Below are 13,357 nucleotides of genomic sequence, written 5' to 3'. Positions count from 1 at the left end.
ATTTTACTAAGCTCCATGTACCTATCCAAAAGTCTCTTAAAAGACCCTATTGTAACCGCCTCCACCACCGTTGCTGGCAGTCCATTCCACGCACTCACCACTCTCTAAGTAAAAATCTTAACCCTGACATCTCCTCTGTATCTACTTCCCCAGCACCTTAAACCTGTGTCCTCTTGTGGCAGCCATTTCAGCCCTGGGAAAAAGCCTCTGACTATCCACACGGTCAATACCTCTCATCATCTTGTATACCTCCATTAGGTCACCTGGTAACTGGTAACCTGGCACCTGGTAACTGGAACAACTGATAAAAAAAAAGGTTTGTGAATTTGAATATGTATTTTATATCAATGCACCAAATATAAAGTCCCGCTGCTGTTCAATACATGGAGGTCTTATGATTTACAGTTACTTTTCACATTTACCAGTAATATAGAACAAATCACAATTTCAAAGTGGAATGGGTTCTCCTTTAGAAGAAACAAAAACAAAATGTCCTGGAGGAATCATGCAAACCAATATCTTACAGTCAACCAGCTACATTTTTATTTTATTCAAAGTCACCTAAGACTTCTTGTTTAATAATTTATTTGTAGTTCATTTTAATATTTTTTCCATGAACAGTCCAGGCAAAAGAGGAATTATACTGCAGTCTACTTACAATATGTCAGTAGATTGAGATTTCCAACTAGTCAGATGGAGTTTTCTCTATATTTTGGAAAAACAAAAAAAACATGGAAACCTTTCTCCAAGTGGTTGGACATAAAATGAATGGGAAAAACAGGTTAATCTAGGAATGTAGATGCTTTGATTTGAATCAGGAGTTCACAGATAATGGGACAGAGCTGCAAATAAAATATGGCTATAATTGAAAAAGCATAAACTATGGTAAAAAGCCAGGTTGTTGTTACTTACTTTTAAGATGAGAAATAACTATGACCATGGTTGAATCCTTGTATTACAAAGAAAAGACATTAACAGTGTTAGATCCTGGGAAAAGGGGAGAGGATAACCAAGGCTTGAAATAATTGTTGATAACTGACAGTGAGGACCGGGGTTATCTGTTGGAGCATATACAAAGCTTGAGTATGGAAGATTTCTCTGACAGCAACGCTGTTTCACGCTTTTATCGAGATGTATAAAGATCGCCATGATTAGTAATGTCAGTATGCTGAGAGCTCTTTCCTGTCTGTTCAAATAAATCTTCATCATTAGAATGCCACAGACTCGAGTGGTCATTGTCCCATGACAATTTCCATCATAGAAAGGATGCTCAACTTCTGCAAACAATCCAATAAGTTCAAAAGTGCAAACTTGCAGTTGAGAAGAAATCCTATAAATATTGTAATATCATTCATGATAATACAAAATAAAAGTGGAAGCAGGAATTTATTTTCCACTAATTTTACAGAAGCATTAAGAAATCAATGTCTGGCTGGAGAAAGAATGAAAGAGAAAGCTGAGAATTTTTGCTTCCTATGCAGATTATTGGAACATAGATACTTCCCCTCACAAGTCACTGTTGAGGTGCAGAAAATAGAATAATTTTACAGAGATTTGAATAACCCTTTGTAACTAAGTTATACTAAAGGAGATAAAGGGACAGCAGTGAAAAAGTATTAGAGGAGCTCAGCTTCTGAAAGACAAATGCAGACTCTAAAGTATTGAACAGAATAGTCTTGCATGAGTCACAAGGATTTCTGGATTCTTAAAAATAAATGGGTATGTTTTAAAAGGTGTGGTTGATGAAGAGGTTAAAACACAAGGTTTTGAAAAATATGAGCATCAGCAAAATGTTGCTAATGGAATTGTAGCAAAGCCTCTTAACTACAGAGCACCCTTTCATTCACATTCATTGATCAATGTCAGCTCTGTAAAGAATAAATATCATCACATTGGTCCTGGTGCTTTATCAGAACTGAAAGTCTTCTCTTGGATGTAAGATGATCGCATCTTAAGTATTCAAATTACTACCTATAACAGTCACCCTCTGGTGATCTGCAACTTCAACAGCACTTATATAAGCCTTGCTCCTTCGTGGGAAGCCCACATGAAGGAATAAGGAAAAGGGAGACTAGGAAGGCCAAGTTGGATATATTCATAACAGTAATGTAAATCAATAATGTCAATATTTCAATGTGGATTGGGAATAATTAAACATGCTTTTGACACACTTTCTAGCCTAAATGTTAATGTTTAAAAATAATAGACTGGCATCAAACTTTTGCTGTGCTAATACCACCAACCCTCATTGTGTTTCATACTGAAATTTGGGTTCTAAGGTTTGTGTGCACCCATCGCCTATATTACACATACTCGATAAAAGTTAAATTATGTTAGTTATGAGTATACAATTTTCAAACCACAATGTTTTTTGCATTCATATCTTTGCGGGGAATCTGAAGATAGAAATTTACAGTCAGTGCATCAATGAATGTAACTTTTGTCATCATCAGTAAGTTTAAGCCAAAGTAATTAAATTTCAGTAAAATGGAAGCTTTAATAAAGTGCAACAGTGCAGCCAAAAGTTACTTAAAGTGTCAAACAGAAAACAACTAATGTTTGTTAAAGGTTTCCAAATAACTTAATGACTTTAGAAGTATGATCATGTTTTAAAACAGTGTGAAAATGTTCTTAAAAATCATACGATTAAATAGATCAAGTTTATTCATATATATTTTTCTTCTTGCCTACAATCAAGTATACTTTAAGAGACAGTGAAAAGTATGTTCCCCCTCTAAAATGAACAAAAGAACAGAAATTATTTGAAGTCTGGTCTTGTAAAAATTGCTGGTTTTGTCTTCAATAACATTTCTTTAAAAGCTGCTATATAAAAAATATTGAAAAGCTCTCCACCTTGAAAGTATTGCTCAACCTGATCCAAAAATTTCTTCATCTGAAATCTATCGCGAGTGGCACAAGTATACAATGTCTATGATGAAACTTACCTGAGACAATGTTGGCTGCCCACTGCCACCAGTTCTACTCAAGCATTTCTAAATGCCTGGGAACATGAAATTCACCTATTCCTCTACCATTTGCTGGATGTCACGAAGCGTTGCAGTACTTCTCATGAATAAATAGCTTGTGAACATCAATTTCTCTAATTTTGGGAAACCCTCTGTTCCTCACCTCACCCCAAATGCCCTTTGTTTTCACATATCCCTGTGGCCCCATTACCTCTTTGCTCTCCCCTTCCCTTAGCTCAACCTGTCCATCACATTCAACTTCCCCCCTCTGGTTCTCCACTTCCTTCTCTTCAATCTATGGTCAATTGTCCTCTGCTATTGGATTCCTTCTTCTTCAGCCCTCTTCCTTCTCCACCTAGAACATCCCAGCTTCTCACATTGTTCCTTTGTTCCCCCTCTCACCTGGATTCATTTATCATCTGCCAGCTCCTGCTCCTTCTCCTCCTGCCCTACACTTTCATTCTGGCTTGTTCCTGATGAAGTGTCTCAGCCCGAAATGTAGACTGTTAATTTTCCTCCATATATGCTGCCTGGCCTGCTGAGTTGCTCTAGCATTTTGTTTGTGTTGATCCAGATTTCCAGCATCTGCAGTCTCTCTTGCACCAATGCTATTAGTAAATCTACAAATGAATTGGGATCTCCCAGTGGCCACACATTTTAATTCCACGTCCCATTCCCATTCTGATATGTCTATCCATGGTCTCCTCTACTGTCAAAATGAATCCTAACTCAGGTTGGAGGAACAACACCTTATATACCAGCTGGGTAGCCTCCAACCTGATGGCATGAACATTGACTTCCATTAATGCCCCTCCTCCCCTTCTTACCCCATCCCTGACATATTTAGTTGTTTGCCTGTTCTCCATCTCCCTCTGGTGCTTCACCCCCCCCCCCTTCTTTCTCCCGAGGTCTCCCGTCTCATGATCCTTTCCCTTCTCCAGCTCGGTATCACTTTCACCAATCACCTTTCCAGATCTTAGCTTCATCCCACCCTCTCCGGTCTTCTCCTATCATTTCTCATTTCCCCCTCCCCCCACTACTTTCAAATCTCTTACTATCTTTCCTTTCGGTTAGTCCAGACGAAGGGTCTTGGCCCGAAACGTCGACAGTGCTTCTCCTATAGATGCTGCCTAGCCTGCTGTGTTCCACCAGCATTTTGTGTGTGTTGTTGAATGAATTGGGAAACTAGCTTACTGCTATTTCTTCTTTCCTCCTTCAGGAATAACTTGACATGGTCTAATTGGTCTTCCACAGGAGTGAAAACAAAATAGCAAACTTCAATTCAGCACTGCCATGCAAGTACCCAATGTCAACCAAACACTAATACTGAACCTACACTGACATTCCCTATTCTGACACTGTTAAATGGAAGGAAAATGAATATACCTCTACACCAAACAATTTACCCATGAAGAACACAGTAAAAGCACTTTGAAAATTCCTGCTGAGAAAGTGAATTTGTTGTTGTCTATAAACCTGAGGCAGTGGTTCACCATGCATGCATCACTGAATTGAAAGAAGACAGATTTTTAATTGTATAATGCAATTCTCTTACATCTAATCCTATACTCCCCTTCAACTGTGCAGACATATCTCTTACTGCAGTTAGACGTGGGAATTATATTTTTCAATCTTTCTGAATCTATTAAAGCTAAAACCAACTGTAGATGCCCTATGATCTTGTGAGCTGGGATTTTTGGTTCACAGCAGCATAAAGAATGGAAGGAAGCCAGTGATGTGACTTCCAGCTGTGAAGCACCAGAAAGGTCACACCAAGAAGTCACTGAGGTGAAATGTAGAAAATGCTGTAGATTTGGCAGAGTATAGTCCAGTTTAAGCATGCTTTTGTGAGCTGCTCCAAAACTTTAGACACAGCACAAGAATTTCTATCAATCTGGAAATGTCTTTTGAGCTGCTTGGTACATTCCAATTAAGCCAGCAATGCACAAACCCTTCTGATTTCCTCTGGGTTGAAATAGTCTCAAATATTATCCCAGATTTTCTGCCCTAGAATGTAAAATAAATGACCAAGAAATGAAAACAAGGGGACTAGGGGGTGGGGGAGGGGGAGAAATCAGCTTATTCATTTAACCTGCCAAGATTACAGCACCTGACACTTGAACTCCTTTCCTACTAGAGAGAGGAATGAAAAAAACATTAAATCTCAGTTCAATAAAAGGTTAAATAACATGAAAAAGTGTTGTCTAAATCCATCTGAAAACAAAAAAAAGTAGTTCAAGAGAGCACAACTTCTGACTTAGTGTAACATCTTATGAAACATTCAGTTCAATCAGAAGGAGCATGCAGGGTTTACATGAGCAGAAGGTGAATCAATCACCTGTAAAGCAAATACAAATCCATACAGCAGTACAGACAGAGGAATTTTCACTTTGTCAGCTGGAGATGACTTCCTCTCCAACATTTACCCCAGGGACTTCTAACGTATGAGTTGCGGCTTTAGATTTGCAACTCAGGGCAACTGGAGTATTAGAATTACGTTGCTGATCTGAATTAGCATTAAAACATGCACATTTAAAATTTTTAAAAGATAAAGGTGGTTAAAAAGTTTTTTTTAATGTGTATTCGCTCATTTTGTGAAAGAATAGGAACCTAAAATCTGCACACAGTCACATGCAGTCAATGGGCCAATAACTAAGTCATGGATAAAAATCAATTAATTTCTGAAACTATGCCAGATTATTAAATTGCGAGGCCACGTTATACTCTTATTTTCTCATTTGTTACTGGTTACATCATATTTCAGAACAGAGGAACATATGTTTCACTTGAAACATGAGGTCAGTCACTTGACAATTTAAAAAGTCAGCCCCAACTACAGCAGGTGCTCTTCAAAAAGCCGTATTACAACACATGATAAATACCAACTTCACTATTTAAATCAATTCATCTGTCCTGACCCTCTTATACACACAAATATTTGTTCACAATTAATGGTGAGCAGCAAATAAACAGTGCTAGGCATCCATTATAGTGAAAAAACATCAAATCTCTGTCCAGAGTAAGAGCACTTATTATGCAGAAGTAGTTAGTATGGGGCTCCCAGGGTAAGTGTGCACATGCCAATCAGCGAAGAGCAGCCGTAAGCAGACTGATACCTTACTGACAACTCTGGATTTTCAATTTCTGAATAGGCTTGGGGCATGAAAACAGGTCACTTCAATCAGGATTGTAGGACATCATAGTAGGACTTCAATGTTAGTGTTTTAAGTTCTTAAGAAAACTTTTTTAAAATAATTTTAGTTTTGTAATTATTTATCTCAAATACACAATTTAAAGATATCAAAGTGAGAACCATTTTAAAAATCTCCCTGCCAGTTTACAAACTATCAAAGTTGGTCCAGGATTTTATTGAATGTCAAAACTTTCATGATAGCTTGGGGAAGGGGGTGCTCTTTGAACCACTAGAGGCCCTGCCTCTGCCAAAATTGTCCCCTGCACACTGAAAGTTCAAAAAGTTCAAAGTTCAAAGGAAAATTTATTATCAGAGTACATGTATGTCACTACATACAACCCTGATATTCTTTTTCTGTGGGCATACTTAGCAAATCTATAGAACAGTAACTGTAAACAGAATCAATGGATAACAAACTGCAAATGCAGATATAAATAAACAGCAATAAATAACGCTAAAAGAGTCCTTAGAAGTGTTCCCTTTTGTTCCAGAACTTGATGGCTGAGTTGTAGTAACTGTTCTTGAACCTCATGATGCAAGTCTTGAGGCACTTGTACCTTCTTCCTGATTGCAGCAGCGAGGAACGATCATGGCCTGGGTGGTAAGGATCTTTGATGATGGATGCAGCTTTTCTACAGCAAAGTTTCATGTGGATGTGCTCAATGGTTGGCAGGGTTTTACCTGTAACGTACTGGGCCGAATCCACTGCCTTTTGGAAGATCTTCCACTCAAAACCATTGGTACTCCCATACCAGGCCGTAATGCAGCCAGTCAGCACACCTTCCACCACACATCTACAGAAGTTTGCCAAGGTTTTTGATGACATGTCGAATCTCCACATGAGAAAGTGAAGGCATTGTTGTGCTTTCTTCGCAATTCTATTTACACTATGAGTAAGACCCGGCAGTGAGAGCCCGCAGACAATGATTCCGAATGTAGTGAGGAAACTACAAGAAGAATTCTGTCCTAAAATGTCTTCAGTAGAGCTGAGGCTGTATTTCTGAATATATTAAGTAACATCTACCTGCATTTTCTTTCTCAAACATTTTTCAGTCTATCAATGTGTTACTGTACTACTACGTTACCTTGGAGATGTAAATCCTTCTCTGCCCATGCAATCCCGCCTCACGAAGGGCCATCTGAAACAGTGATTGTTCATTTTTCCACAAATGCACTCTGAGCTACCAATAGTTTTCCAGCACTTCGTTTTTATTTGCTGATTTCCAACAACTTCATTTTTTTTCACTTCCTATGTCTACAACTGTTTGTCCCTTAGTGATACTTACTGTTATGCAACATCAAGGTTCATCCTAATGGTCAACATTAACAAATGGTCTTCATCCAATCGTCTAACACGTTTTTCTCTCACTCTATGATGCCTTCAGAAAAATTGCTGTTTACATTGTATCTAAAAGATGTAATTGGCAACCAATACAATTTCATAAGGAACCAAAAGTCTGCCACTAATGATACTAGGCACAAAACTTTCTGACGCAATGGTGATCCCTTGTTGAGGAACCCTTCCCTCTGCTGCAGTCCCTGTATATTGGGGAAAGTTGCATTTCTCAGTTGGCTCTTTGTGAAAAGCACATTAACCCTTCTGGCCTTTCTTGTTTTTATCAAAGCCTATAAACAATACTTGTATTATAACAATATTGAAAATCAGAGCTCCCAAATGTAGGTATCGTCCTTGACAAAGTACTTGAAGTACATATTTTACATAACATAACTCAGTAACTCTGAGTGCTCCGGGCATTACTACATTTCTTGGTCCTTGCAGATTTATTTTTGACTTCCCTTCACTGCTGGGTTTCAGGTACCTTCAGAACCCTCTGATGCTGAAGTTAACTTCTAAAAGACATTTTTATATATAGTAAATGAAGGTTAAAAATATACATAAGGTTAAATCTGAAATGAAAACAGAAAATACTCAAATTGGTCAGGCAGCATGTGAGGAAATGAGAAATGTTTGAGTTGTCCAAGATTGCATGTCAGCATTGGAAGAGAAAACAATTAGTTTTAAGTCGCAGAGAGGGTGAGAGAATACAAATGTGTTCAGAGGTGCAGGGAAGCTGTAGGACCTGAAACATTTACATTTATTTTAACAAGAAAGAGAGTCAATGAATAAGAATATCTTTGAAGTGAACATCACTGGAGTTTGGAAGCACTTTGGGCAAGCTGCCCCACACCCATTTCCTGAGATTTCACTGGGTTCAAAATAAAAATCACAGGCCACGGCCCAAAACATCAACTGTTTATTCATTCCTATACATGCTGCCTGACCTGCTGAGTTCCTCCAGCATTCTGTGCGAGTTGCTCTTGATATCCAGCATCTGTAGAATCTCGTGTTCATGTTACACACATTTAAAAAAAATCTGTGCATCACCTGAACCGGGAAGTATACATGAGAAAAAGTCATTTAGAGGAAACAAAATAAAGAAATAACTGTTGACTAAAATAGAGAGAAAGAAAGACATAATAAAATCTAAATGTTTTCAAAAACCTGAAAGAAGTGAATTCAACACTTGAATGGATTGTTGCTGTTGATTTTCTAAGGTATCTACAGTATAATGATCTTTAATGCTGCTTTCAGCACCGTGAACTCAAGTATAGCACAAAGATGTATTAACCTACTTTTCCTTCAGTACTAAATCTGCCCTTACTGTGATCTTTTGTGCTAAATACAAAATGGTTAAAATCCTTGAAGAGCCATGTTTGGATTTAAACAAAGTTGCTTTGAAAAAAGTTGGCTTGAAACACAAAATATCACATGCCCTACTTTACCTCATTAGCCTCTTAGTCCATTAATCTTCATTTGAATTCAGAAAGAATGCCAACAATGAAATACTATATCTCTAAAAGAAAACAAAGTTATCTATAAATATAGAGTTCCGGGGTTTGTAATAATTTTTGGCTTATTATCTCTGTAGAATGTTCCAAGTATACATGTAGAAAGAAGGATTTGTTTTTGTTTCACATTGGAAATCTTTAAATTCAGAAAACATGAAAATCACATAAAATCAAATTACTTCTTTATTTTCTACTAGATTCCATTAACTTTATTAATGCAGAAGTGCAATATTTTTCCAAAGATGTTTTGAATTATTTACCTCTTTTTGATACATATCTCTATGCTATCTGCAATTCCTGAACTGAAATAGCAGGCATGAGAAATTAGATAGTATAGTGCTATTAATTTTAGCCCAAGTTGCTTGAAACTTCAGAAATTCAACAGAAGACTTTTGGAAAATATAAGAAACAGAAGTTGCATCTGTCCCATCATGGTTGCATTAGTCAAGGAAAAAACACCTAGCATTTTTACTTCTTTTCTGCTCAATCCATAGCCTTGTCTGCCATGGGTTGATAAAAGGAAATTTCATCCATGCAATGGCTTCTGCCTCCACCATTCTTTCAGCCAATAAGTGCTACACCCCCCATCACTTTTTGGGTGCAAAAGCATTTCCTCATCTCTTCTCTCATTTCTCCATGAATAAATTCAGATCTAGTACACCTATTTCTTGACTCAGTATCATAAGGAAATAGGTCCTTATTACATACTTTGCCAAGGCCCTTCATCATATACTCATCTGATGTTTCCTGTCACCCTCCTCTGTTTTAAACATCATTCCCTATCCATTACTATTACTTTTACTGCAGGCAATATTCTTGTAAATCCACAGTGCAAGCCTTCCTATGAAATCACATGCTTCTCATATTGTGGTGACTAGAACTGTAATCAGTACTTAAGTTGTGATCTGATCAATGTTATATTCCTTCCTTCTTTTAAATACTTTAATTTGGCTATTAAGAGAAAATATCCACCTGCTGGTGCAAGTTTCAACTTCCACAAAAAACACAAATTGAATTACATCAGAAAGCATGCATTGTTCCTTTTAGAACCTCCATGGGAAATTGGGTCTCACTGCCCTGTAAGCCATCATCATTGAACATTCCCAGCAACACAGGGTTTTTGCAGCACAACAATAAACTGGGACTCGGCTAAGTTCCATATTTATTTATCCTTTTGGCATTCCTCCATTCCACAGTACAGCCACTTCCAATCACTGATCTCATTTCCAACCTTTGATTGGCTGAGGTTGCACACCTGAATGAAACCCCACCCCAATCTATCTAATCAACTCCTAATCATCTCTATAGGAGCCACACCCCTTGGCTGAATGTATTAGTGAAAATTTGCAGCACCTATGAAGTGGTGCCCAATTCCTGTTGTTGTAATGACCATGTTTGAACATCCATGAGGGTGTATTGATAACCAAGTTCTTCAACCGTTCTTACCATTGATAGAAGTAAGCTACTGAGTTCTCGAGACAGCGTTCTTATCAACTTGGCTCTACAATTTGTGATGTTTTTGTCTAATGAAGAGCAATTAGTCCTCTGTCAGCTTTTTTGGGTGAAGGCCCTTGCAGACTACAGCAATATTTTGAATAAACAGATACATTGAATTTCATTGTTATTTAGCTCAACCCTAAATTATAAATATACTTCTTTATTCTTCCGAAATAAACAGTTTTTCTCTAAATATCCCACTGAATCCAGTACCCAGGGGTACTGCTATTACAGTGTCAGCAACACAGGTTCAATTCCCACCATTGACTGTAAAGAGTTTGTAATTTCTCCCCATGATATTGTGGGTTTCCACATTCTAAAGACCTAAAGAGTTAATAGGCCATGTGTGTAAATGGGTGGCATGGGCTTGTTGGACCAAAGGGTTACCTACTGCGCTGTATCTCTAAAGAAGATATTTCATGCAGTTTGACCAGATCACCTTTCAACCCAAGTAAGTACAACTCAATTCGCAACCCAAGTACATAATCCGTGAACTCAAGTACTTAAAGTAGCAATATAAGGCATCTACAATGCACTTTAACAAAGTACAGCACAGCTACCTTCAGATGCACTGCCCAAAATCAAACCCATTATTCCACATGGGATCCAATGCAGACTTGAAAGCTACTTGTTACTTTAGAATAAACTGTTGGAGTAGCAGGTGAAAAGTCATGTAAGTGAATGGATTAGGATTTGTTCCCATTGGGCCGTTCATTCAGATACACTAATGGTATATAGATCTCATTCTGTGCTAAGTGGAGATATTAGTGTGGATGAGTGCTCAATCCCAAACTGGAAACTGACTGGCGGACTCATACATAGATGCTAAGACTGCAAAATAAAAAAACCAAATTAGAAGAAAAAATAAAGCAAAATTCTGAGACTAAGACATACTGATGGATTGAAGCACCAGGCTTTATTCCACAACTGACTAACTTGTACCTGTAATAGAAGTGTGTGAAGTCAAGACTGGCTTCATGAAAGTTAACCACAAATTTTAAGCAAATTTGCTTTGATATTAAAAGAAAAGAGCATTTGACCTGCAATGAAGATGGTAAACCTATTCACAAGGGTCTGCAACACAACATTACAATTAATGGCTAGAAGCTGAAAAAAGGCAGGTTGGGTTAACTCTCTTTATCTTCTCCTTCCTGTGACTGATTGAGGAAGATTGAGCATAATCTTCAATTGGTAGCTCCCCACATGCAACAGCTGATATCAGCAATTCATGTATAAAAGATGGCTGATACAACCCATGTGTAGCTCTATTATAAGGGGTACCAGAGCTCCAACATATGGGATTACTACATTTTGCTGTAAAGTGTGGATCATGTGTAAGTTTATCATCACTTCTCTAGGGTCAAAATCTGAAGAACACAGCTGTATGTTATTACAATGCAGATTTTAATGGACTCGCAGGGAAGCATATGAATCGATACACTAGTACATTCATTAAAACCTACAGTATATTTGGTTAAAAGAATCTTTTGCTATAATAAAGATTAATGGGTTAAGACTGCACTTAGCTAATATTTAAAACTTTATCAAGCAGAACAGAGTCATAATTACATGGATCACATGACTAAGAATTAGTGAACAAAGGATGAATAACAAATAATTGAATTCACTTATTTGACCTTTTCCTGGCCAGAGTGTGCACGATTGAAAAATAAAAAAAGTTTAAGGAATTTTATTCACTTGACATACAATGGCCAAATTAACAAGTATTGTACTTCACTGCTGATATGATTTTTTTTTGTTCTTCTATGTGTATGCATTTATAAAGTATATATCTAAATGTATTTAGCAGGAATCACTTGGATATTGAGTGCAAAAGTAAGCTGTTTGACAATTCATACTTTAAATTTCAAGGATGGTGCATAAAACAAACTGTCTATAAATATGCACAAGAAATAATATTTAAATTAAGTTATTAACCCATTTTCTATTAAACTCAGCAACGAAGATTGAATTTTGAATCTTACAACGTTGCTGCATTTTGTAGTAGGATTATTTAGAAGAAAATGAATGGCTGAAAAATGGGTTACACTAAGTCAAATGTAGCAATTATAAAGTGCAAAGTAAAAATTTGAGTTTTAAAACACTTCTGTTAAAAGTATAAAAGTGTAGACAAACATTTTGTGCTTATGATGCCACATCTTGTGGTGTTGTGCATGATTTTCAATGCACCTGTGCATACCACAATAAACTTAACTTTGTCATGCTATTTCTGTGAGAAACAAATTATAACACATAAGCTAAATCTGCATTAATATATTCAGTGTTTAATTTGAAAGAGGAATAATTTTGCCCTTTCATATAATATGAAACTCACTAATCCTGTTACTTTGTTTCTTTTCTTCTACCTTTTCGATTAATAAAGTAATGACGTTCCATTTCAGTCTTCTCTTGCTGTCTCAAGAGCTTGAGAGGATTAAATCAAATGATTCCCGATATTCTCACCTGATTACTTTTCTTCCCTCAGGTGCAAGCGACTAAGGCTCAGAGATTTGTCTGCTTTCAATCCTATTAGTTTATTCAATTTCAATTTTATGCATGTACATTTCTCAGACAATAATCTATGGTGTTTCTTTTAACTTAAGTGCAATTTTCACCTGAAAACTGAAAAAAAATCTTCAGTTCTGACATACCTTTATCCTCTATTAGTGACATACCATAATTACAAACCATAATTTGAATGCAAGGCTCAATTCTTCCATTTATTGTCTCTTTTTTATTTGCTTTTCTCATTAAGTGCTCTTGGTATTATCTCAATTCTGCCTGGAAGGCGTTTATCAACGCTCTCATTATCTTTTTGGTATCTTTTTTGCATTCTAAAATACCATCACAA

General features: G+C 37.0%; 1 protein-coding gene across 6 annotated transcripts in view; it reads right to left on the bottom strand.

Moving 5' to 3' along the window:
• LOC132377830 (receptor-type tyrosine-protein phosphatase gamma-like) overlaps positions 1–13,357 on the bottom strand; it is a 671,456-nt gene that overhangs the window by 411,037 nt on the left and 247,062 nt on the right. The window lies entirely within an intron of this gene.

Source organism: Hypanus sabinus, chromosome 19 (genome assembly GCF_030144855.1).
Source record: "Hypanus sabinus isolate sHypSab1 chromosome 19, sHypSab1.hap1, whole genome shotgun sequence".
Lineage (NCBI taxonomy): Eukaryota > Metazoa > Chordata > Chondrichthyes > Myliobatiformes > Dasyatidae > Hypanus > Hypanus sabinus.
Note: the sequence above shows the minus strand (reverse complement) of the source record. Positions and strands in the feature narration are given on the sequence as shown.